The sequence below is a fragment of the Dasypus novemcinctus genome, chromosome 3 (genome assembly GCF_030445035.2).
Source record: "Dasypus novemcinctus isolate mDasNov1 chromosome 3, mDasNov1.1.hap2, whole genome shotgun sequence".
NCBI lineage: Eukaryota > Metazoa > Chordata > Mammalia > Cingulata > Dasypodidae > Dasypus > Dasypus novemcinctus.
In genome coordinates this window covers 103,476,578-103,499,452 of record NC_080675.1, presented here as the reverse complement: position 1 = coordinate 103,499,452, position 22,875 = coordinate 103,476,578, and the positions used below count along the sequence as shown (strand labels likewise).

General features: G+C 37.8%; 1 protein-coding gene across 1 annotated transcript in view; it reads right to left on the bottom strand.

The window, feature by feature from the left end:
• Positions 1-21,873, bottom strand: part of KATNBL1 (katanin regulatory subunit B1 like 1) — a 49,987-nt gene extending 28,114 nt beyond the window's left edge. Inside the window, exon 1 of the mRNA XM_004455348.5 lies at positions 21,700-21,873. The gene's annotated coding sequence lies outside the window, so the exon portion shown is untranslated. The remainder of the gene's footprint in view (positions 1-21,699) is intronic.
• Positions 21,874-22,875: the final 1,002 nt, after the last annotated feature.

Sequence of the window (22,875 nt, the reverse complement as noted above, 5' to 3'; positions counted from 1 at the left end):
AAAACTGTAGACAAGGAATAGGCTTTTTTGTTTGTTTGTTTTAACTGAAGGAAAGTAGGATAAAGAGAAAAGGTGATAAAGAGATCAATTACTGTTAATGCTTAAGGAGAAAATGTTTTGTGTTGGTTTGGTTTTTTCAAAGATTTATTTATTATTTATTTCTCTCCCCTTCCCCCCCCACCCCGGTTGTCTGTTCACACTGTGTCTATTTGCTGCGTCTTCTTTGTCTGCTTCTGTTGTCAGCAGCACGGGAATCTGTGTTTCTTTCTGCTGCATCATCTTGTTGTGTCATTTCTCCGTGTGGGCGGCACCATTCTTAGGCAGGCTGCCCTTTCTTTTGCGCTGGGCAGCTCTCCTTACGGGGCGCACTCCTTGCGCGTAGGGCTCTCCTACGCAGGGACACCCCTGCGTGGAAGGGCACTCCTTGCACGCATCAGCACTGTGCATGGGCCAGCTCCACCTGGGTCAAGGAGGCCTAGGATTCAAACCTCGGACCTCCCGTGTGGTAGACGGACGCCCTAACCACTGGGCCAAGTCTGCCACCAAGAGAAAATGTTTTGAGTGATCAAAGTATTTCAAAGTGATAGGCTAAGTTTGGGGAAAGAAAACTGCACCAATATTTGAACTTCACAAAGAGATCAAGGAACCCAGTTTATGAAAAGGTGGCAAAAACTTAAAAAATTAAATCACATTAAAACTTTCACAAAAGGAAAGGAAGACAAAAGGGTAGGGGCTCCTATGCTCATTATAGCATCTTTAACATAAAAAGCATAACCATAAAATTAGGTCTCGTTTTTGATGCTTTTACTATTAGTATTTTCTGCCTTTCTTGATGTTCAATTTTAAGGAAATGCAATATTTCTACATTTTCCTACTTTCCAATGAGTTACATTTTCTGTGTCCATAATGACTGAGTACAAATCTTCCTCTCTGAAGCATTTCTGGCTGATTCTTGTCTTCACTGATCTCTTCTTTCACCATCTCTTTTATACTTAATTGATATCACACAGTTTAGGACTGGAACAACCAACAAATAATTGAGGGCATATTTAAATGCAAGACACCACTGGGCACTCACGGATTCAGGTGTGTCTCCTTTTGCCAACAAGGCTGCAAAACTTTTAATAGGCAGGGACTGCATTTCATACCTTTAAATACACAAACTAAAAGGTAATTCAAATATTAAATTAAAAAAATATATATTTTCCATCCAGTAAGCAAATGAGTATTATCACAAAGTAATATATTAAGGTCCATTTAAAAAATATTAAAAGGAAAGTATATGTATTCAATTCAACACACATTTATCGCACACCTTCTATGTGCTGAGATGAACAAGAAGTTGTATGTCTAATTTCTCAAAAAGTTCATAGATAATAGACTGACAAAGGAAAAAAGAGAGAAGACGTGAATAAATAAAATCAGAAATGAGAAGGGGGACATTATTACCGACCCCAGAGAAATAAAAAGGACCAGAAGAAGATACTATTAACAAGTGTAAGCCAACAAATTCAACAACCATGATGAAGTAGACAAACTCCTAGAAACACATAAACAACCTACAGTGACTCTATCAAAAATAGAAGATCTAAGCAGACCAATTACAAGGAAAGAGATTGAATCAGTCATCAAAAACACTCAACAAAGAAAAGCCAGGACCAGATGGCTTTATAGGCGAATACTACCAAACATTTCAAGAAGAATTAATACCAATCCTGCTCAAATTTTTCCAAAATATTGAACAGGAGGAAACACTACCTAACTTATTTTATGAGGCCAACATTACCCTACTACCAAAACCAGACAAAGATACTACAAAAATAGAAAATTACATACCAATTTCTCTTATGAATATAGACGCAAAAATCCTCAACAAAATACTAGGAAATTGAATCCAACAGCATATTAAAAGAATTACATATCGTGATTAAGTCAGTTTCATCCCAGGTATGCAGGATGTTTCAAGATAAGAAATCAATTAATTTAGTATATCACATTAACAAAACAGAGGGAAAAAAGCCATGTATCTCAATAGATGCAGAAAGGCATTTGACAAAATCCAGCATCCTTTCTTGATAAAACAAAAACAAAAACAAAAACCCCACACTTGGAAAACTAGGAATTAGAAGGAAACTTCTTCAACATGATAAAGGGCATATATGAAAAAACCCAGAGTTAACATCATACTCAATGGTGAAATACTGAAAGCTTTCCCTCTAGGATCTGGAACAAGGCAAGTACGCCAACTGTCACCAATGTTATTCAACATTGTACTGGAAGTTCTAGCCAGAGCAGTTAAAAGGAATACAAACTGGAAAGGGAATAGTAAAATTTTCACTCTTTGCAGATGACATGATCCTATATAAAGTACAAAAAAACGACAATGTTACTAGAGCTAATAAAGGAGTTCAGCAAAGATGAGGGGTACAAGAATAAAATTCAAAAATCAGTAGTGTTTAATGAAAAATCTGAGGAGGATATCAAGAAAAAAATTCCATTTACAAAAGCAACTATCATTCAGGAGTAGTCCTGAATGATACTGCAGGGACAGATGTAGGACATTACATATCCTGCTATAACCCACTGAATGGACTGGGGGAGAGTGTAAACTACAATATAAACTATAATCTATGCAGTGCAGGAGTGCTCCAAAATGTATTCATCAAATGTAATGAATGTGCCACAATGATGAAAGAGGTTGTTATGTGGGAGGAGTGGGAGTGGGGGATGGAGAGTGGGGTATATGGGAACCTCTTATATTTTTTAATGTAACACTTTGTGTGATATATCTTTAAAAAACAGACAATAAAAAATTAAAAAAAAAAAAAGAAATAACTAGGAATAAATTAACCAAAGATGTAAAGGACTTATAGATGGAAAACTATAAAACACTGCTAAATCAAGAATGATGGAGGAGGTTGTTGTTATGGGGGGAGGAATGGGGTGAGGGGGGTGGGGGGTATATGGGGACCTCATATTTTTTTAATGTAACATTGAAAAAAGAAAGAAAGAAAAAAAGAATTTTTTTTTAAAAAAAGGAGACTTAAATAAATTGAAGGACATTCCAGTCTCATGGATTGGAAGACTAAATATTGTTAAGATAGATGTCAAATTCTACCAAAAAGGATGCATTCAACAAGATCCCTATCAAAATTCAAAAAGCCTACTTTGTAGAAATAGAAAAGGCTATTATAAAACTTATTTGGAAGGGTATGAGGACCCCAAGTAGCCAAAAACATCTTGAAAAAAGAAAAAAGTTGGAGTACCCACACCTCCTGACTTTAAAGTTATTACAGAGCTGCTATGGTCAAAACAGCAGTACAGAAATAAGGATAGAAAGACCAATGGAATCCAACTGAGAACTCAGAAAAAGACTCTCACATCTATGGCCAATTGATTTTTATTTTTTTATGAGGTACCAGGGATTGAAATGGAGACCTTATACATGTGAAGCAGGCACACAACCACAGAGCTACACCTACTCCCATGGCCAACTGATTTTTTTTAAAATTTATTGAAATATATCACTCATACATAAACATACATAAACAATAAGTATATAATAGTTGTGAACCTGGCAAATAGATTTTGACAAGGATCTAAGTCCTTTAGGAAAGAATAGTCTCTTCAACAAATGGTACTGGGAGAACTGGATATCCACATGCAACAGAATGAAGGAGGAACCCTATCTCAAATCACAAAGAAAAATTAACTCAAAATGAATCAAAGAGCATTTTGAGAACCAAGACTATGTAAGAACAAGAACTATAAAATTCTTAGAAGAAAATGTAGGGAAGCATCTTCAGGATCTTTTGTTAGGCAATGGTTTCTTAGACTTTACTCATAAAGCATAAGCAACAAGAGAAAAATTAAATGAGAACATTTTTGTCCATCAAAGGACTTTATCATGAAAATGAAAAGATGAACTATACAATGGGAGAAGATATTTTAGAAACCACATACCTGTTATGTGTTTAATATCCAGAATATGTAAAGAAATCCTACAATCAACAATAAAAAGACAACTCAATTAAAAAATGAGCAAAGACATGAATAGACATTTCTCCAAGTGGATAAAAAAAATGGCTAGAAAGTAAATGAAAAGATTCTCAACATCATTAGCTACTAGGGAAATACAAACCAAAACCACAGTGAGATACCATTTCACATCCAGTAAAATAGCTACTATTAAAAAAAAAAAAAAACAGAAACTTACAAGTACTGGAGAGGATGTGAAGAAATAGTTTATATTCATTCATTGCTGGTGGCAATGTGAAATAGTGTAGCTGCTGTGGAAGACAATGTGGTAGTTCCTCAAAAAGCTAAGTATAGACTACTAGGAATATACCCAAAAGAATTTAAAGCAGAGACTTGAACAGATATTTGCACACTGATGTTCACAGCAGCATTATTCACAATTGTCAAAAGATGGAAGCAACCCAAGCATCCATGAACTGATAAATGGATAAACAAAATGTGGTATATATATATAATGGAATGTTATTCAGGCATAAAATAGATACATGTGACAACATTATGGAACACATTATGCTGAGTGAAATATGCCAGACAAAAAAGAGAAATATTGTATGATTTCACTGGCATGAAATAATTAGAATAAGCAAATTCATAAGTTTAGAATCTAGAATATAGGTTATCAGGGGCTGGGTTAGGGGTGGGGAATGGGAAGTTAATGCTTTAATTGCACAGAATTTCTATTTGGGTTGACTGGAAAGTTTTGGAAATGAATGGTAGTGATGGTAGTACAACATTTGTGAATGTAATTAACAGCACTGCAAAATATATATATATATATGAATGCAGTTAAAAGGGAAGTTTTAGGTCATATGTATGTTACTAAAATAAAAATTGAAAGATAAAACAAGACTATTCAACATAGTGAACCCTACTGGTAAACAATGGACTACAACAAATAGTAAAATTATAAAAATATTCTTTCACAAATTATAAGTGTACCACACTTATGCAAGGTGTTAATAGGGTAGTGTGGCAGTTTGATATTATTTATGAATTTCAAAAAGAGATATTATGCTTGCAAACTGTTCCGTTTCTCTGGGCATGATACCCTTTGATTGTGTTAAATGCAAAGGCTTTATGTTTACTTGATTAAATCAGCATTAGGGCTTTGATTCAACCACATCATTAGGGCTTGCAAGGTTCAGTCCCCACCCCCTTGGTAGACTATATAAACGGATGCTCAATGAAGAACACAGAAATAGATACAAAAGAGGAGATACACAGAGGAAGGGAGCTCCACAGACATGGAAGAGGGTCCAGGAGGCCCAGGAAGAGATTAGCGGTTCACCTGATAGTTTACATCTGACCTTGTGAAAAAAATGGAGCAGCTGAACCCAGAAAGAAATAAGCCCCAGGAAGAGAGAGGAGCCCTTTGCCAGCCTACAGCTGAGAATGGAAGAAGGTGGACCCACGGAGCTTAAGAGGGAAGAGGAAGACCAAACCCTCACAGACGTTGTCGACTATCTTGCTTCAATACATGGCAACAGAGTTCGGTAAGGAAGTAAACCTTGAGCTGGAATCTTTAGAGCCTTGTAACTGTAAGCTTCTACCCCAAATAAATACCCTTAAAAAAAACCAACAGATTCTGGTACTTTGCATCAGCACCCCTTTGGCTGACTAATACAGGTAGTACATGGGAAAAAATTTACCTTAATGTAAACTCTGGACTATAGTTGACAGTGCAATTATAATAGTCTTTCATCAATGGTACAATGGTACCACACTCATGCAAAGTGTTAATAATGGGGGCAGAAGATATAAGAGAATGCTGTATTTTCTATATGATTTTTCTGTAAACTTACAACTGCTCTAATTAAAAAAAATTTTTTAATTAAAAAGTTAATAACTAGTGGGGAAGCATGACAAGAAAGCCAATAAATATAAAAGAGTACATTCAGTGGTAAAAAGGGGACCAGATAGAACAAGTTATTGGAAAAGCAGAAGCAGTGCATCTAATTTGAAGGGTAAAGGAGCATCTGGGAATATAGATCAGGTCACACTATATCTGATCCCTGAAGGACAAAGAGTAAATAGTTAGAATAAAATGAAGGAAAGCTCTCTATTTAGGAGCAACAACTCCTAAGTACTTATGAAATGGAATATAGAATTTTCCTTATTTCCATATTTTCAGTGTTTCTATCAGAAAAGGTTGTTCAATTTGGTCATGAATAGAAAGTATAAACAGATACAGAAACTTTTGGTGAAGTTTAAATGGATAGATCATGTTGATACCTTCCTAACTCATGGATCAATCTTCATACCATAAAAAAAGGAGACAACCATCCATTATTTCATTTTTGCCTACTGATGTGATACAATAAGAACTACTACACAACCCTACTATTAAATATTCTTGGCCCAAAATCTAACCTGATCTAGTAATCTAGGGATTCTACTCCAAAGAACTGAAAGCAGGTGTTTGAACAGATATTGTACACCAATGTTTATAGCAGCATTATTCACAACAGCCAAAAATTGGAAGGAACCCAAGTGTCCATCAACTCATTAATGAATAAACAAAATACAGAATATATATACAATGAGATATTATTTAGCAGTAAAATGATATGTGATTAATATTATTGAATTGTATGCTTGGGAGTGGATGAGAAGGGAAAATTTATGTTATATATTACCATAATTTAAAAAGAGAGCAATATTAAAGAGAAAATGACAAATGCAATATATACTCCTGGACTGGATCTCATAATGGAGGAGAAAATGCCCAGAAGGATTATTATTGAGACTTGAAAAAATTGGAATATAAATTGTGAGCTTTGTTATCAATGTTAAATTTCTTGAACTTGATAAATGTATTTGAGGTGTTACATAAGTGAATATATTCTGTTCATAGGAAATGTACATGGAAGTATTATGAGTTCAAATAGCATGATACATACAACCTACTCTTAAATGTTTAGAAAATAGAGAAATATGGAAAATATGACAAATGTAGAAAGCTGGTGGATTTGGGTACCTGGGTGAGGGATATGTTGGTGTTTTCTATGAAATTTGTATTACTTTTGCAACTGTCCTGTAAATTTGAATATATTTCAAAGTAAAAAGTTAAAAAAAAAATCTAACCTAAACATAATCAAGCATCAACTACCAATTTAAAAGAAATAAGGAAGATAGAAGAAGCTGTTAAATACCACCATGGGGATGCAATTAGAAAAGCCTAGAAAGTGAAAAATTCTTTGGGATATATGATTGTTTCTTCAACAAATACTTTGCAGGAAAAAAAAAAGAAAGAGGAACCTATATATTAAAGGAGACAAAAAATAGATGAACTAAATGAAATGTGTGGACATTGCTTAGATCCTAATTTAAAAAAGAAAAACTGTATGAAATGTCTAAGAATCATGGAAATTTTGAATACTGACTGGACATATGATGATATCAAGGAATAAATTTTTTTTCTGCACTGAGGTATAAATGACATACAATAAACTACACATCTATAGCATACAGATTGATGAGTCTGACATACATGTACAGCCATAAAACCATTACCACAGGGAAGCGGACTTGGCCCAATGGACAGGTCACCCACCTACCACATGGGAGGTCTGCAGTTCAAACCCTGGGCCTCCTTGACCTGTGTGGAGCTGGCCCACGCACAGTGCTGATGCATGCAAGGAGTGCCCTGCCATGCAGGGGTGTCCCCCGTGTAGGGAAGCCCCACGCGCAAGGAGCGCGCCCCGTAAGGAGAGCCGCCCAGTGCAAAAGAAAATGCAGCCTGCCCAAGGATGATGCCATACACGCAGAGAGCTGATGCAACAAGACGACGCAACAAAAAGAAACACAGATTCCTGGTGCCGCTGATAAGGACAAAAGTGGTCACAGAAGAACACACAGCGAATGGACACAGAGAGCAGACAACTTGGGGGAGGGGAGAAATAAATAAAAAATAAATCTTAAAAAAAAAAAAACGTTACCACAATTATCTCCACAAGTTTCCTGTCCCACTTTGTAGTCCCTTCTCCTTCTCTTCCCAAGTCCTACACAGCCCCAGGTACCACCTGATCTGCTTTCTATCATTATTGATTAATTTGCATTTTCTAGAATTTTATATAAATTGAATCAATCATATAGTATGTATTCTTTTTGGGAGGAGAGGTCTGGCTTCTTGCGAACAGCATAATTATTTTGAGAATTGTCTATGTTGTTGCATATATCAATAGTCCATTCCCTCTTATTGCTGAACAGTATTCTATTGTATGGATATACCACAATTCGTTTATCTAAACATTTGGGTTATTCCCCCTTTTTGTCTCTTACTACTAAAGCTGCTATAATAAAGCTACTACGAACAGTCATGTACAAGTCTTTGCATGAACACATGCTTCATTTCTCTTGGGTAAATACCTAGGAGTGAAATGGCTAGGTTATCTGGTAGGTGTATGTTTAACTTTATAAATAGAAAATTGCCAAGCTGTTTTTAAAGTGGCTGTACTGGGGTAGCGGATAGCATAGGTGGCTCAAGCAGTTGAGCGCCTGTCTCCAACGTGGGAGGTCCCAGGTTCAGTTCATGGTGCCTCCTAAAGAAGACAATGAAAAAATGAGCAGACAATGAGCAAACAACTAGCAGACAATGAGCAAAAACAAAAATGAGCACAGAGCAGATGTGGTCAAGCAGTTAAGGACCCACCTCCCAACAGGAGGTCCTAGGTTCAGTTCATAGTGCCTCCTAAAGTAAAAACAATTAAAAAAACAACAACAACAATGCAGTGACAACGGGCAAAAACAATGTGCAAACAAATGAGAGAGCCATGGGGGGAGGGGGGGGAGTGACTACCATTTTATATTCCCACTGGCTCTGCTTGAGAGTAAAGGAATTAATAGTAATCATTGTTAAATATTTTTAATTGAATGGTGTGGCAGTTTGATATCATTTATGAATTTTATAAAAGGGTATTTGATTATGTTTGGAAACTGGTCTGTTCCTCTGGGCATGTTACCCTTTGACTGTATTAGATTCAGCTGAGATGTCTTTGATTAAATTATGTTAAGATTAAGGCTTTGATTTGACCATGTAAGTAGGGTGTGACTCAGTTTAAGTTTTATAGCCCTTTGTGGGCTATATAAAGGGACACTCAATCAAGAACATAGAAGTAGATACACAGAGGAAAGGAGTTTCAGAGACAAGGAAGAGAATCCTGCCACCCCAGGAAAAAGAGATAAGCCATTCACCTGACAGTTTATAGCTGACCCTGTGAAGAGAACAGAGCAGATGAGCTTGGAAAGAAACAAGCCCTCCAGCCTATAGCTGAGATCAGAAGGAGGTGGGACCATGAAGCTTTAACAGGAAAAAGGAAGGCTGAACTCTCAGGGATATCGCCTGCCACCTTGTTTCAACACATGGCAACAGACTTCATTGAGGAAGTAACCTTAAATTGGACTCTTCAGGGCCTTGTAACTTTAAGTTGCTACCCCAATAAATACCCTTTATAAAATCCAACAGATTTCTGTTACTTTGCACCAGCACCCCTTTGGCTGATTAATACAAACGGTTTTTTTTGTTTTTTTTTAAAAGGAGATTCTTTTAGAGATGCATACATCTTGTGGATGAAATGAGACGGCATTTGGGGTTTGCACTAAAATAGAGGGAATGGATGAAACAAGGCTGGCCATGTATAATTGTTGGAAGTTAGGTATCAGGTGTATGGGAGGTTTATTATACTATCCTCTGTTTTTCTATACATTAAAAAAAAAAGATAGGATATCAGACTATTTCAATAAGTAAAGCTAATTTATGGGCTATTTACAGCAATGTTCTACAACAATATAGGGAAAATAGCTCCTCTCTCCTTTGAGTTGGAGGTGGTTTTTCCTTTAACGATTGTAGAGGTAGTCAACTTTCTCTCAACAAAGTAATTAAGGTCAGGGAAAAGGGAAATCACAAAGAGAACCAAAAACAAATATGTGCAGAAAAACTACGTCCTGTCCCTTCCTCTCTCATTTTATATCCTTGGATTTGGGACAGGATAAAGTGGGCTGCATGAAAGGGGAAAAAAAATCAAAATAAACATGGAAAAAAAATTATCTCTGTCATTAAAAATTACCCTGAACAAACAATGAATGTTTCCATGGATGTGAACCATGAAGCTGGGACACCAAGGTAGCGGAGAATTTTTAAATTTAGTTTATGTCCCCTTTATATCAAATTTTGTGTATCACACAAGTATTACTTACTTTAAAATAAATTAAAATTAAACTTAAAAATCACCAGTAATTCTACCACCAATTATATTCTGGTGCTTCTCCTCCTATGTGTCTTATAGGTTTGTTTGGTCACTTAACATTGTAAAATATTCTCATACATATTAAAGAGACTTTGAAAATGTGTTTTAAATGCACAGATAGTATTTTATCACATGGATACTCCTTATTATATTTGCTATTACAGAAAACACTGTGATGAACATCCATATATATAAATATTTATATATATCTTGATTATTTCCATTAGATAAAACTATTACTAGGCAAAAATATATATATATGACCACAAAGCTCTTGAAATATATGCATTGTATGAAATATATCACACAATGCGATTGAGAGTGGTGTTTGGTCAAAATAATCTAAATTGAGGATCCATTAAAAAAATTTTTACACACATAGCTTAAACATTTTAACCTAAAATTAAAAATAATGCATCATCTATGATTTCTAGATTTTTCTCTTGTAAAATTCTCACCATCAGGGAGTGGATATAACTCAAGTGGTTGAGCATCTGCTTCCCATGCCCTGCGTGGCACGGGACTCCTTGTGCGCATCAGCACTGCACATGGGCCAGCTGCACACGGGTCAAGGAGGCCTCGTGTTTGAACCTTGGACCTCCCATGTGGTAGACGGATGCCCTAACCACTGGGCCAAGTCCGTTTCCCCTCAATGGTTCTTAACTCTTCTTATTCTCCAACACGTGAGGATTATAGCAAATCCTTATCAGTTACAGTGCACTCTCTCTTGGGCTGAAATCAAAGTGTATGCTGACGTTTGAAAATGCCCCTCTCTTAGGGAACACCTCCTTCTCCAGCAGAGAAATCATACACTGCCTTAAGGAGATAAAAGGATTCCTAGCTCCAAGACTTAACTGTAATTCCAAATTTTTAAATCCCTAGCTTCAGTGTTGACCTTAAACTCTGGACCTACATCTCCCACAGCCTACTAGTCATCTATACTTGAATTTAACATATTGAAATTGGAACTCTTGATATCCACTCTCTCAAATGTGCTCCTCCCAACTGTCCCTCACACAGTAAATAGAACCATCATCCTCACAGTTGTTTAAGCCCAAAACAAAGGATGCATCTTTGGTTCTCCTTTTTTATCTCAATTCTCTCCCTCCATAAAATATTTCTAAACAATTTATGTCTATTTCCAATACCATCATCCTAGACCAATCCACCACCTTCTCTGCTCTAGAGTTTATCAATTTCCTAAATGTTCGAGCCACACTGAGCTTCTGTCCTTAATACACCAAGTTTATTTACATTTTATGGCCATTTTTTTCCTGCTAAAAATAGTCCCCCCACAACTCACAGGGCTGCTGCTTCTCAGTCCAAATGTTACCTTCCCAAAAGGCCTTCCATGACTACTTAATCAAGAGTAACCCCATTCTCACCTCTAATCATTTTGTATAGCAGCTTTTTGTTCCCTTTCTCTCTTCCTATTACTACCTGAAATTAGCTTATTTGCTTATTGTCTGTGTCCTCCCAACAGAATGTAAGCTCCTGAAGAGCACAGGCCATGATCACTGTTCCTAAAATAGTGGCTGGCAATATGGTAGGTGCTTAATAAATGCTGAACGAAGGAGCATAGCGAAAGAAAGACTATGTCAACCATAAAAGATAACGGGCAGCTAGGAGATAACAGTAACAAAATATACAAAAATATCAATTGAGAGTGCCCAAAGAGTTTATATTCTAGAGGCATTTAAATTCCAACTATGGTGGACATTAGAACTGTGCTGATATTTCAGTTCTACTTTCACGTACATGGTAAGTTCACACTTCCCCACCACCCTGAAGTCATTTGACTTGCTCTGGTCAATGAAATATAAACAGAAGCCTTTAAAGACCCAGTTTGTGTGATTCACCCCACTCTATCATGGTAGACAGCTAGAAGCCAGAAAGTTAAGGCTCTGTCTATCCACATCCCTGAACAAGGATAACCTAGAGTAGAACTTCCAGTCAACTAACAAGTAACATGAATTGAGAAGAAATAAACCGTTAAGCCACTGACATTTGTTTTTTGTTGTTGTTGTTATTGCAGCATAATGTAGCCTATCCAGACTGATAAACATACCAGCAATGTTGTGGGCACAGAATGATTTAGTCCCAGTACTAGTCACTTGCAATATAAAATGATGGTACTTAATATATATCCTTAATTTCCTCAATTCTTCTTGTAACAGTCTTGTGATTATTACTTATGTTTCCCAAATAGGTCTGCCAACAGAGTGAGGAAAAAAAAAACACAAAACAAAACTGCTACATGACATTTTAAGGATTCTCATCCCTGTTATTTTTCAATAAATTAATAATTCTCTCAAACAATGAATGCTCCCTATATAGAATTCTTGAGAAATACATTGCCAGCCTTTCCTCATCTAGAAACGAACTTTCTAGGTGAGAGTAACTGTGCTTTTTCTTTTCTTATTTTCTGTACCAATTTTCAATAAATAAATAGATAATTATTGACTTCGAGTCACTGCAGAGGAAACTTGACTTAGAAAGGTAGATTGGCTAAACTGTAGAAGTCCCGGAATGCTGATCAGGAATGCAGACTTCAATTTGTAGACAAAACAGGCTTATAAGAAGCTTTGTATAGGAATCCCATGATTTTTTTTTAAGTTTCTTTTTTTCAGGAGGTATCAGTGATTGAACCATAGACCTCATACATGTGAATCACTCAATCACTAAGCTACACCTGCTCCCAAGGAATCACATGATTTAAAACTGCTCTTGAAGATTATTTATATGGCAGATGTGGAATTAGAATGATCAAAAGAGGAAGGCCAAGAGCGCTAGATGTCAACTGCTGTGCCATGAATCTTCAATAAATAAAAAAATCAAATTTTAACCAATACATGTACATTTTTTTTTCCATCTAAGTTTTATTTTCATTACATTCACATTTGGGAAGTTTTGGGCCATTATTTTTCAAATACTTTTTCTATCCCTTTCTCTGCCTCTTTCCAAAGATTCATATGTTGGTATACTTGATGGTACCCCACAGGTCCTTCAAGCTATGTTCATTTTGCTTCAGTCTTCTTTCTGCTCCTATACCCTCCTATTTTTGTCCCTTAGAAATGATATATATCCTTTGCCATTGCTGCAAAAATACAACAATATTACTGTTAACTATCATCCACAAGTTATATTGGTTGTAATTTCCCCATGTATCACCATGTTTTTATCACTTTGTGAAAGGAGAATGTTGTTATATTTATACTATTAACCACAATCTTCATCCACCACCAAAATCAGTTAGTGTCCCTAGATTATCCTCTAGCTTCCTTTCAATTGACACATCCATAGACTACCCTTTTCAGCCACACTCACATTTATAAATCAGCAGTGCTAGTTATACTCATTATGTGTTGCCATCAACTCTATTCATTTCCACACTTTTACAATAAATTTTATTAAAAATTCTATACACAATAAGTATCAGCTCCCATTCTCAACCCACATTCTATCTCCTAGTAACCTATATGCTAGAGTTTATCTCTGTGAGGCAGTATTTGTCCTTGCCTGGCTTATTTCACTCAATATAACGTCCTCAAGGTTCATCCATATTGTCATATGCATCCCAATATCATTTCTTCTTACAGCTGAATTGGCTAATGAGTTTTTTTATTTCAATGACTGTACTTTACATCTCCAAAATTTGTTTGAATCTTTGTTCATGATGTCCATATCTTTGTTTTATTCAGGCAATGTTCTTCTAATTTCTTCTAGTTCTTTGTTTATGGATTCCTTTAACTCATTGAACATATTTAACAGAGTTGATTTAAAGTCTTTGAGTAATAGCTTCGTATATGACCATTCTCAAGAATGATTTCTGCCAAATATTTTTTCCTATGAATGAGACATTTGTTCCTGTTTCTTTTTGTGTTTTGTAAGTTATGTTGAGAACTTGACATTCTGATTACTATGTTGTCATAACACATATGTTGAATATCTTGTGATTGTCTTCATCAGGGGTTAGTAGGATTTTTGTGGTTTGCATAGGAAAATGGCAGGGAATAGGTTACTGTAAATAACAGTAAAAGGCATACTAGAGTGTCAAGCTGGCTCTAAAACAAAATTGGGTGATGGACAAAACTACTTTGACTATGAGTAGTCAAGGCAGTAATTGCTTAATACTTCTGAAAGGCAACCAAATAAGTAATGGATGCTTTATTACCACTATGAGGTATTTTTATATTGTGGGAGTGACTGCGTTGCAACCTAGTTGGTTAATAGTCTGAGTTCTTTCAAAGTACTCAGAGCATTTGTGCAGTTATCCAATGAGCTTGTCTTTCTCCATCAACAACCCAATTCTTCATTCCTTTACTCATTCAACAAATACTAAGTACCTGTTATAAGTTAATTACTGGAGGTGGATGTGGCTCAGGAAACTGAGCTCCCATCTACCATATGGGAGGCCCTGGGTTTGATTCCTAGGGCCTCCTGGTGAAGGCAAGCTGGTCCAATGGCCCGTGGCACCACAGAGAGCTGACAGCAGACAGCAAGCGCAAACAAGGGGGGGAGGATTAAATAAAATGAAGTAAAATAAATATATAAATCTCTAAAAAAAAAAAAAACGCTAATTACTCTTCAAGGCATTGGGAAAACAAAACAAAACAAAGATTCCTGCCCTGTTGCAGTTTATATTCTAATGGCATTTAAATTCCTCTCTACAGTCCTTTCCCTAATCCTACCATATGGAAATAGCTTTTACAAAAGCCTTAAAGTAATCTATTTGTGGTGGACACTGAGATATGAAAGACTAATAGATTTCCCAGAGGTAATCACTCTTGAAAAGCAAATACTTCACAGGTTCATAGAATTTGAGAGCTGGAAAGGACTCTGGAGATCATTTCAATTTACAGATAAAGTTAAGGGACATGTCCAAGAAGAATCAATTACAAAGAGGAAAGCCAGGCTTAGAACTGTGACTTCTAGTTTTAGTGCCTTTCCCACTTTAACAAGGTGCCCATTTTAAGATACTAGGAAGAGGAGGAGATGCTAGAATAAGCATGACTCATACATATGTGGTAGGTTCCTGAGTGACTTCTTTAAGCTAAAAGAAATTGCAGCAATGTGTAAAACTGAAGAGGGAAGCAGATGTGGCTCAAGCAGTTGGGCACCCACCTACCACACAGTAGGTTCTGGGTTTGGTGTCTGGTGCCTCTTAAAGAAGACGAACAAGAGAGTGAGTTGATGTGACAGGCTGGCGTGGCAAGCTGACGCCACAAGATGATGCAATGAGATGATAGAATGAAGAGATATAATGAGGAAACACAATGAAAGACACAAGTGGGAGCAGCGATGGCTCAAGCCATTGGGTACCTGCCTCCCACATGGGCAGTCCTGAGTACGTTTCCTGGTGCCTCCTAAAAAAAAAGAAGATGGAAACACAACAGACACAGAGAACAGAGAGCAAGTGCAAAAAATGGGAAGGGGGAGAGGGAGAAATAAATAATTTCTTTAAAAAAAAAAAACTGAAGAAAAGGGAGATGGTTAGAGGGAACCTATCAGAATACCCTTTCTCCCATCTCTACCCTCATCATACCCCAAAAACAAGCATGGGAAATTTGATAAAAAACTTCTCCAAGGTTGCTGGATATAAGCTGTTAATGAGATACCTGGAGATGAGATACAAATAGTAAACAAAGCAACTGGAGCCAGCAATGAAAGTAAATTAGACCCTATCCTATTTGAAAAGTGTTTGCTCCCAGTAAAAGAATCATTTGTAGGTTTAAGGCTCCTTAAAAAAATTTCCATCTCTAAATATATTTCTCAGAAAGTGCAAATTAACTAAAAAAGGTCAATAAGCATGATGACTGATAAAATGCAATAGTGACTGGGGTGATGTTATAAGCCATCCTGTCACTGGACAAGCAGCTTTAAAGATAATTCCTCTTCCCCCCCCAAAAGAGTTATAACCACATCTTGCTTGTAAAAATACAACAATCTATACATTTAAAAAACCAAAACTAATCTCTCAGTAAAGATTCATTAGCAACAAATGAATCATATTTAATATTTTAATAGAAAATATATTTTTAAAAACCTTTTCAAAACGGGAAAGGCTTCCTAAGGAAGAACTGAAAAATAAGTTCAGTACTGAAAAACAAAGACAGTTTTTAAAAATCATAGGAAGTGTAAGTGGCTGTGGCTCAATCAGTTGGGCTCCTGCCTACCATATGGGAGGCCCTGGGTTCGTGTCCTGGGGCCTCCTTGTGAAGGCAGGCTTGCCCACCGCTGGCCCGGGTGCCACAGCATGCCGCCCAGCCCTCAAGTGCCACAGAGATCTAACTCAGCAAGGTGACACAACAGAAAAAGGAGACAAGCAAAAATGCAGAAGAGTGTGCAGTGAACAGACACAGAGAGCAGACAGCAAAGCAAGCCGCAAGGCGGGGAGGGGATAAATAAAAATAAATACAGACACAGAAGAATGCACAGCGAATGGACACAGAGCAGACAGCACGCAAAAAAAAAAAAAAAAAAAAAGCTGGGGGGTGTAAAAAAAAAATCATAGGAAGAGTAATTGTAAGCATTTTAGGAAGAATGTAAGTTAACAGACATGAAGGGTCCTCATATTGTGGGTTGTTGGGGTGCTGATGTGGGACGAAGGTGACTATGGGAAGAGTCTCAACCAAGGAAAAAACCATGAAGGAACCACTTCTTTTACAAGGGCCTCAAGCTCTGTTGTGTTTAACCAGTTGCTTCCAACAAATTCAGCCCCCAAATCTGACTGCTTTGCATAATGTGTCCATTTCACTGCTATTTTGTACTAGGGAAATGTAGTTGGATTTGGCTCCTTCATTTCCAACATGGAAGAAACATACATCAATTCCCGGGACCCCGAAAAGTTATTGCAATGCCCCTATGAAAAAAACCATCAGATCAGGGCCTGCAGGTTTCCTTATCATATCAAGTGCAGAAAAAAAATCATCCTGATGTTGCAAACAAATTGACTACTTGACTCTTCAATGCCCACTACCAGCTTCGTCAGGCTGAAATCAGCCATCATATCTCAAGCTATGGTGATAAAAGCTGTATTGAGCAGGATATTGTCAACCAAACCAGGAATCTTGGACAAAAGATCAGGCTGAGAGCACATGACAGTGCCCTCCTTGAGATGAAGACTGGGATAAAGATTTGTGGGAACAGACCAATACCACATACGTCTGGGGCACGGCCAACAGCCCTGCAGACAGCAGTTACCTAGCTTCAGATATGCATGCTCCTAGGTCTTTGCCATAGAAAAATAATGGAAATATATAGTAAATAAATATCTATCTCATCAAATGCCAGACCCAAGGAGATTCTTGCTTTTTCCTGCTATTGGTGGGTTCTTAATTTTTCCCCTACTTTAATTACAGAAAGCTAAACTGTGTGATTTTCAAACTGACAAGTTCTTTTTTTTTTTTTTACCTCCCCCATTTAAGTACTCACTCATGTTTGCAAGAACCCTCACACTCTAGAAAACTATTCCAAATATACCATCAACTTAGCTAGCTTGATAGTTTGGTTAAGTGCCTACAGTCCAAGATCAGAAATTGCATCCTGTTCCACATTTGTAAAACATAATGATTTAGTTATTTTAAGGGAGTGAGGGGAGTGAATGTGGTTTAAGGAGTAGAATACTTGCTTCCCAGCTGGGAGGTCCCAGATTTGGTTCCTGGTGCCTCCAAAAAACAAAAAAAAAACAAACAACAAACGAAAAAACCAACTCAGGGTAGACAATGTGGCTCAGTGGTTGAGCGCCAGCTTCCAATACAGGAGATTGCAAGTTTGATCCCCAGCCCTAGTAACTCAAAAAAAAAAAAAAAAAAAAAAAAAAATATATATATATATATATATATATGTATGTATACACACACACACACACACACACATATATATTTTAAGGGATCCAGCTAAACCAGGAAGAAAACCCTGCATTAGAAACAAAAAACTGTATTTGTGTTCTCTGACACACAAGAACCAAATTCTTTTTAGTGTTTATAAGAATGGGCCTTTTCTGATCAGTGCATCTGTTTATCCAAAGAATCTGTGAGATGTCAATAACATATATATATAGCAAAATACCCACATTCTACTGCCTTAATATTTCCAACCTAGGGTAGGTTTGTTTTATTTCTATTTTCCCCCCACATTCCAGCTAGAAATTATACTAGCTGGGGTGAAGACTGGAATGGTAGGGAGGATCCACTCTAAAAGAGTTAGGCTTTCCACCTGTGTGTGAAATATGATTAAGCTTTAAAGCTTAAATGTGCAAAAGCCCTGCCAACTACCCTGGGATGTGTATAACAAGTTAGATTTCTAAAACACCTAAAGCTAGTTATCCTGTGGGGAGGGGGGTGGGGGGGAGGGGGGGAATCTTGTGTAGTTCTGTGAATGGCAGTTTACACACTTACGGTGAAAATTATCATGAGAACTCAATTCATTTCCACCATTCTTTCAGCTTCCAGATTTAAAACCTCAGAGATACCATAGACTTTTACCTCCACTGTTTATTATAATCAGTCATCGTGTTCTAATATATCTTCCTTCAAAATGTCTCCTTTGAATAACAGAGCATAAAACATTTCCAATTTCAGAAGAATACAATGACCATTAAAAGAACATTTTTCAAAGAATGGAAAACACTCATGATATGCTGAGTCAAAAAAACAAAACAAAACTGAGAAAAATGTATAATCTCAGTTTTATAAAAAGGAAAGTAGCTGTCAGCATAAAAAAGATTTGAAAAGAACCAGAGCAGAAAAATGTTAAGTTGTTCTCTCTGCTTAAGGGATTATAAGCGATTTTTATTTTCCTCACACTTTCTCTACATTTCCTAAATTTCCTACAATAAACTATTTTTAAATTTAGAAAAAATGTTATTTAAATAAATGTTTTACCACTACTTGTTCACTCTCACTGATCCCATTCTATCTCCATGCTGCCTTTTCCCTCTTCCTGGATTCCAAACAGCCTCATTCCTGAGGTCTTTAAACCAACTTCTCCCAAACTTTAATACTGCCTGTACTTATGCTGCCAAAATTAATTACTCATACTTATTTTCCTAAGACAACAGAAGAAAGCAAAGGCTAGCCATATAAACAAGCAACTTAAAACAAGGTTTCTCAATCTCAGCAGCACTGACATTTGGGGTAGTTTTTTCTTATGGGGCGCTGTCCTACTAAGATGTTAGTAGTATTCCCGGCCTGCATCCATTAGATGTCACTAGCACTCCCTAGCCCAGTTGTGACAACAAAAAATGTCTCTAGATATTGCCCAATGATGGGTATGGGGAGGAAGGAGGGAGGAAGAGAAGAGGGTAGCAAAATAGTCCCCAGTTGAGAACCATTGACTTAAAAGTTTTAAAAGGCCTAAAATTATTTCTTTCTACTTACATGCATCAGCCCTAAACCTCATGGAAGCGCAAGTCTTACACAACATTCCTCATAGTCTTGCCGCATATAATCTATTTTTTCCTTAACAGAAACTTTCCAAATACACCAGACTTACTATTCCCTAGAAACATCATTTTCATTCCCAATTCCAAATCTTAGAACACACTGTTCCCTCGTTTAAACTTCCCTTCCACTTCTCCATTAAATTTTCCATATGGATTTTTCAACTATCAGCTCCTTGTCAGCTCCTTGCAGACGCTTTACTGATTCACTCCAGTCAGTCCCACATACACCGAATATCCTAATGAAGAAGACTATATAGATTTTTGGTTAACCTTATATTTCACTAGGTTAACCTTCAGGTTTGATGCCCTGGCACATTTCTTTTGTAAAACTAACAGGGCCTAACTCTGCTGGACATAAAGATAAACAAAAGCACGGAACACAGGCAATCTAAAACTAGATAACTGATGAAAGAAATTTATAAACACTCTGTGGTAAAATAAGTGTAAAATGCTGATTTCTTATGAAGTGATTTTGCTCTTGAATTTTATTTCTTGTCTTGGAGCTATTAGGTATAACCATTCTGAGTACAAAGTAACCATTCAATAAATTTTTAGAATGACATTTTAATAAATAAATGTATATTTTAAGAAATACATAGGTTTCTATTTTCTACACTTTAAAAATGATACAAAGTTATTTAGACTATATTCTACTACACAAGTACCAACCTTCTGAACTCATTTATCTTATAATACTCAATGGATTTTATTGCTCAGTGCATAAAACTTAAGTATGGTCAACAAGAGTAGAAAATTTAAATAGTGTGTGTATGTATGTGCACACAAAAAGCACACTCTTACACATACTATATCAGCAGGGTTGAGAGAAGTAAATGAAATGAAAGCTCTTTGTAAACTAAAAAGTTGCATATTATGGAGGGAGAAGAGCAGCGTCGTTGAAGGCCAGGAGCCACACTGCTTGAGTCCCATGGTTGTCAGCGGTGCAGCCTTGGGTAAGTTAACTTTCCTATGCTTCAGTTTCTTTGTTGATAATAATAGCATCTGTCTCAAAGCAAAGCTTTCAAAACAGCACTTAGCACATAGAAGGCACACAAGAAATAGTAACCATTATTATGATCGCAATACTAGTTATTAGACTAGTAAAAGCCTCAATGTATAAAGTTCCGATTCGAGCCTGAAGCTGTTTTAAAAATAAGCAGGATAAGCTATTTTACATAGTGTAAGCTATTAGGTAAACTAGTTTCTCAGAATTTTTGGAAGAGTTAAACTGGTTTACAGAAATAATTTCTCTTGCAAGTATTCTTAAATTTGCACAAAAAAAAACACAAAAACTTGACAGACACCTCTGTTTTCAAGGAACTTTATAAACCACAAGAAAACAAATCAACTCTTTATCTCCATATTAAAGCCAGTTTAAGAGCGTAGTAAAAGCCTAGGTACTGTTAGAGAACAACTTTCTAGAAAACACAATGAAGTTTTTAAAAGTTGCAAACAGCAATTCTTATGCTGTTATATTAAGTTTTTATCCAACTAAACAAATGCTCATCTGTCAGGAAACCAAGGACCCGTCAGAAAATAAGGAAATGCCGCCGCCGGGCCTACAAGGTCTCGGGGAAACCTGCCTCAGCGCGATCGTCCTTCCCTGCTCCGGGGGCAGACGTCGGCTCTACCCGACGACAAGTAAGTGGCAGCGGGTTCTGTCCGCGCCGCGCCGGGTCCCGACCCCTCGAACCCGTCCCGACGGCCTCCAGCGCCCGCGACTCGGCCCTTCCCCACGGCGGCCAGGGAGGGGGCTCCGCAGAGACCTGGGGCCCCCACTCCGGAGACGGCGGCTTTGCCGCCCCGCCGCCCGGGCGACTCCCAAGCCCGGCCGCCGCGCCGCGGGCCCGCCCGAGCGGAAGCCGCCGCGGGCCTGCCGGTGGGCCCAGGGCCGTCTAGGCCCGGCTGGAGGGGCCCTGCCCGCCGGCGCGGCGGCGGGCGCAGGACAGCACAGACCCGGCCGTCACTTACCGGCGCCTCATGGTACGGCGGCCCTCAGCTCAGCCCTTCAGCTGAGGAACCGCGCCCCGCAGCCTGGAGTCCTTGGATTCCGAGCCGGGCCCCACTCAGAGCCATTCAAATACGGCCGCACGCGCGGCCCGCCGGGATACCTCCCCTCAGGGCGCCTCGCAGGCTCCGCCCAACGTCATCCTACAGGGGACGGGCCGGCGGCGGGGGAAGAAGACGCGTGGCTACCGTGCCCCCTGGTGGTCACAGGTGCGCAAGGCAGCCTTGCTACGGCGCGGCAAGTAATACTGTGCTGTAGGAATTGAGGATGCATAAAAGTCAAATGGATGACCCATTCTAGTGGCGAGATCGTGCCTTGTTGTTGACCTAGGAGGTGCAAACAATCTACTATAAAAATATGGTCTAGGGAGAGATTTATCCATACTCCAATGTAGATGCAGTAAAGCATATTATTTAAAAGGATGGACTCTGGACTTACATGACCTTGGACAAGTCACACAAACTCCTTTGGTTTGTAAAATAGAACAATAATAAAAAAGTCTCTGCCTCATAGGGTTGTTGTGAGGATTAAATGAGTTAATACTTATAAAATGCTTTGAAGACTATCTGGCATATGGTAAACACTACATAATTGTTAGTTATTATTTTTTTTTTTGGTGCTAGACTCTGCACTAAACTTTGAAGAACATAAGAGATGTATGAGACACAGTCCCTGTCCTCAAGAAGCAGGCTTAGTCTCTTTGGTAAGGGGAACACTAATAAGACTATGAGGTTAGGGTTGGGTCTGTCCCTGACATGCTTTTGTAATTACTAAGGGTAATTCTCTTCATCTTTGTGGAACCAGAGACTACCCATTTTCAGAGCTAAGACACCAGTCAAGATTAACCAAATTACGATGGGAGCAAATTTGTCTTTTGTGGACCTCTAAACCCTTGTAGAAGCCAAACAAGCAGTGCATTTAATGTAACTCTTTCTCATTGCAAAACTCTGTGTCCCCTGACTTTTTCAGAACTCCTTTCAGAACTCTACAGGGCTTACCTAAGTTTGGTTCAATATTTTTGGGAGGCTATGCTGTGCTAGGACATTGTGCCAGGTGCAGGTGATAGTTTGAAGGAGCTCACAAGTGGCTTGGATAAACAGGGAAAGACATCATCCCAACATACTGTAGTGAGTTCAATG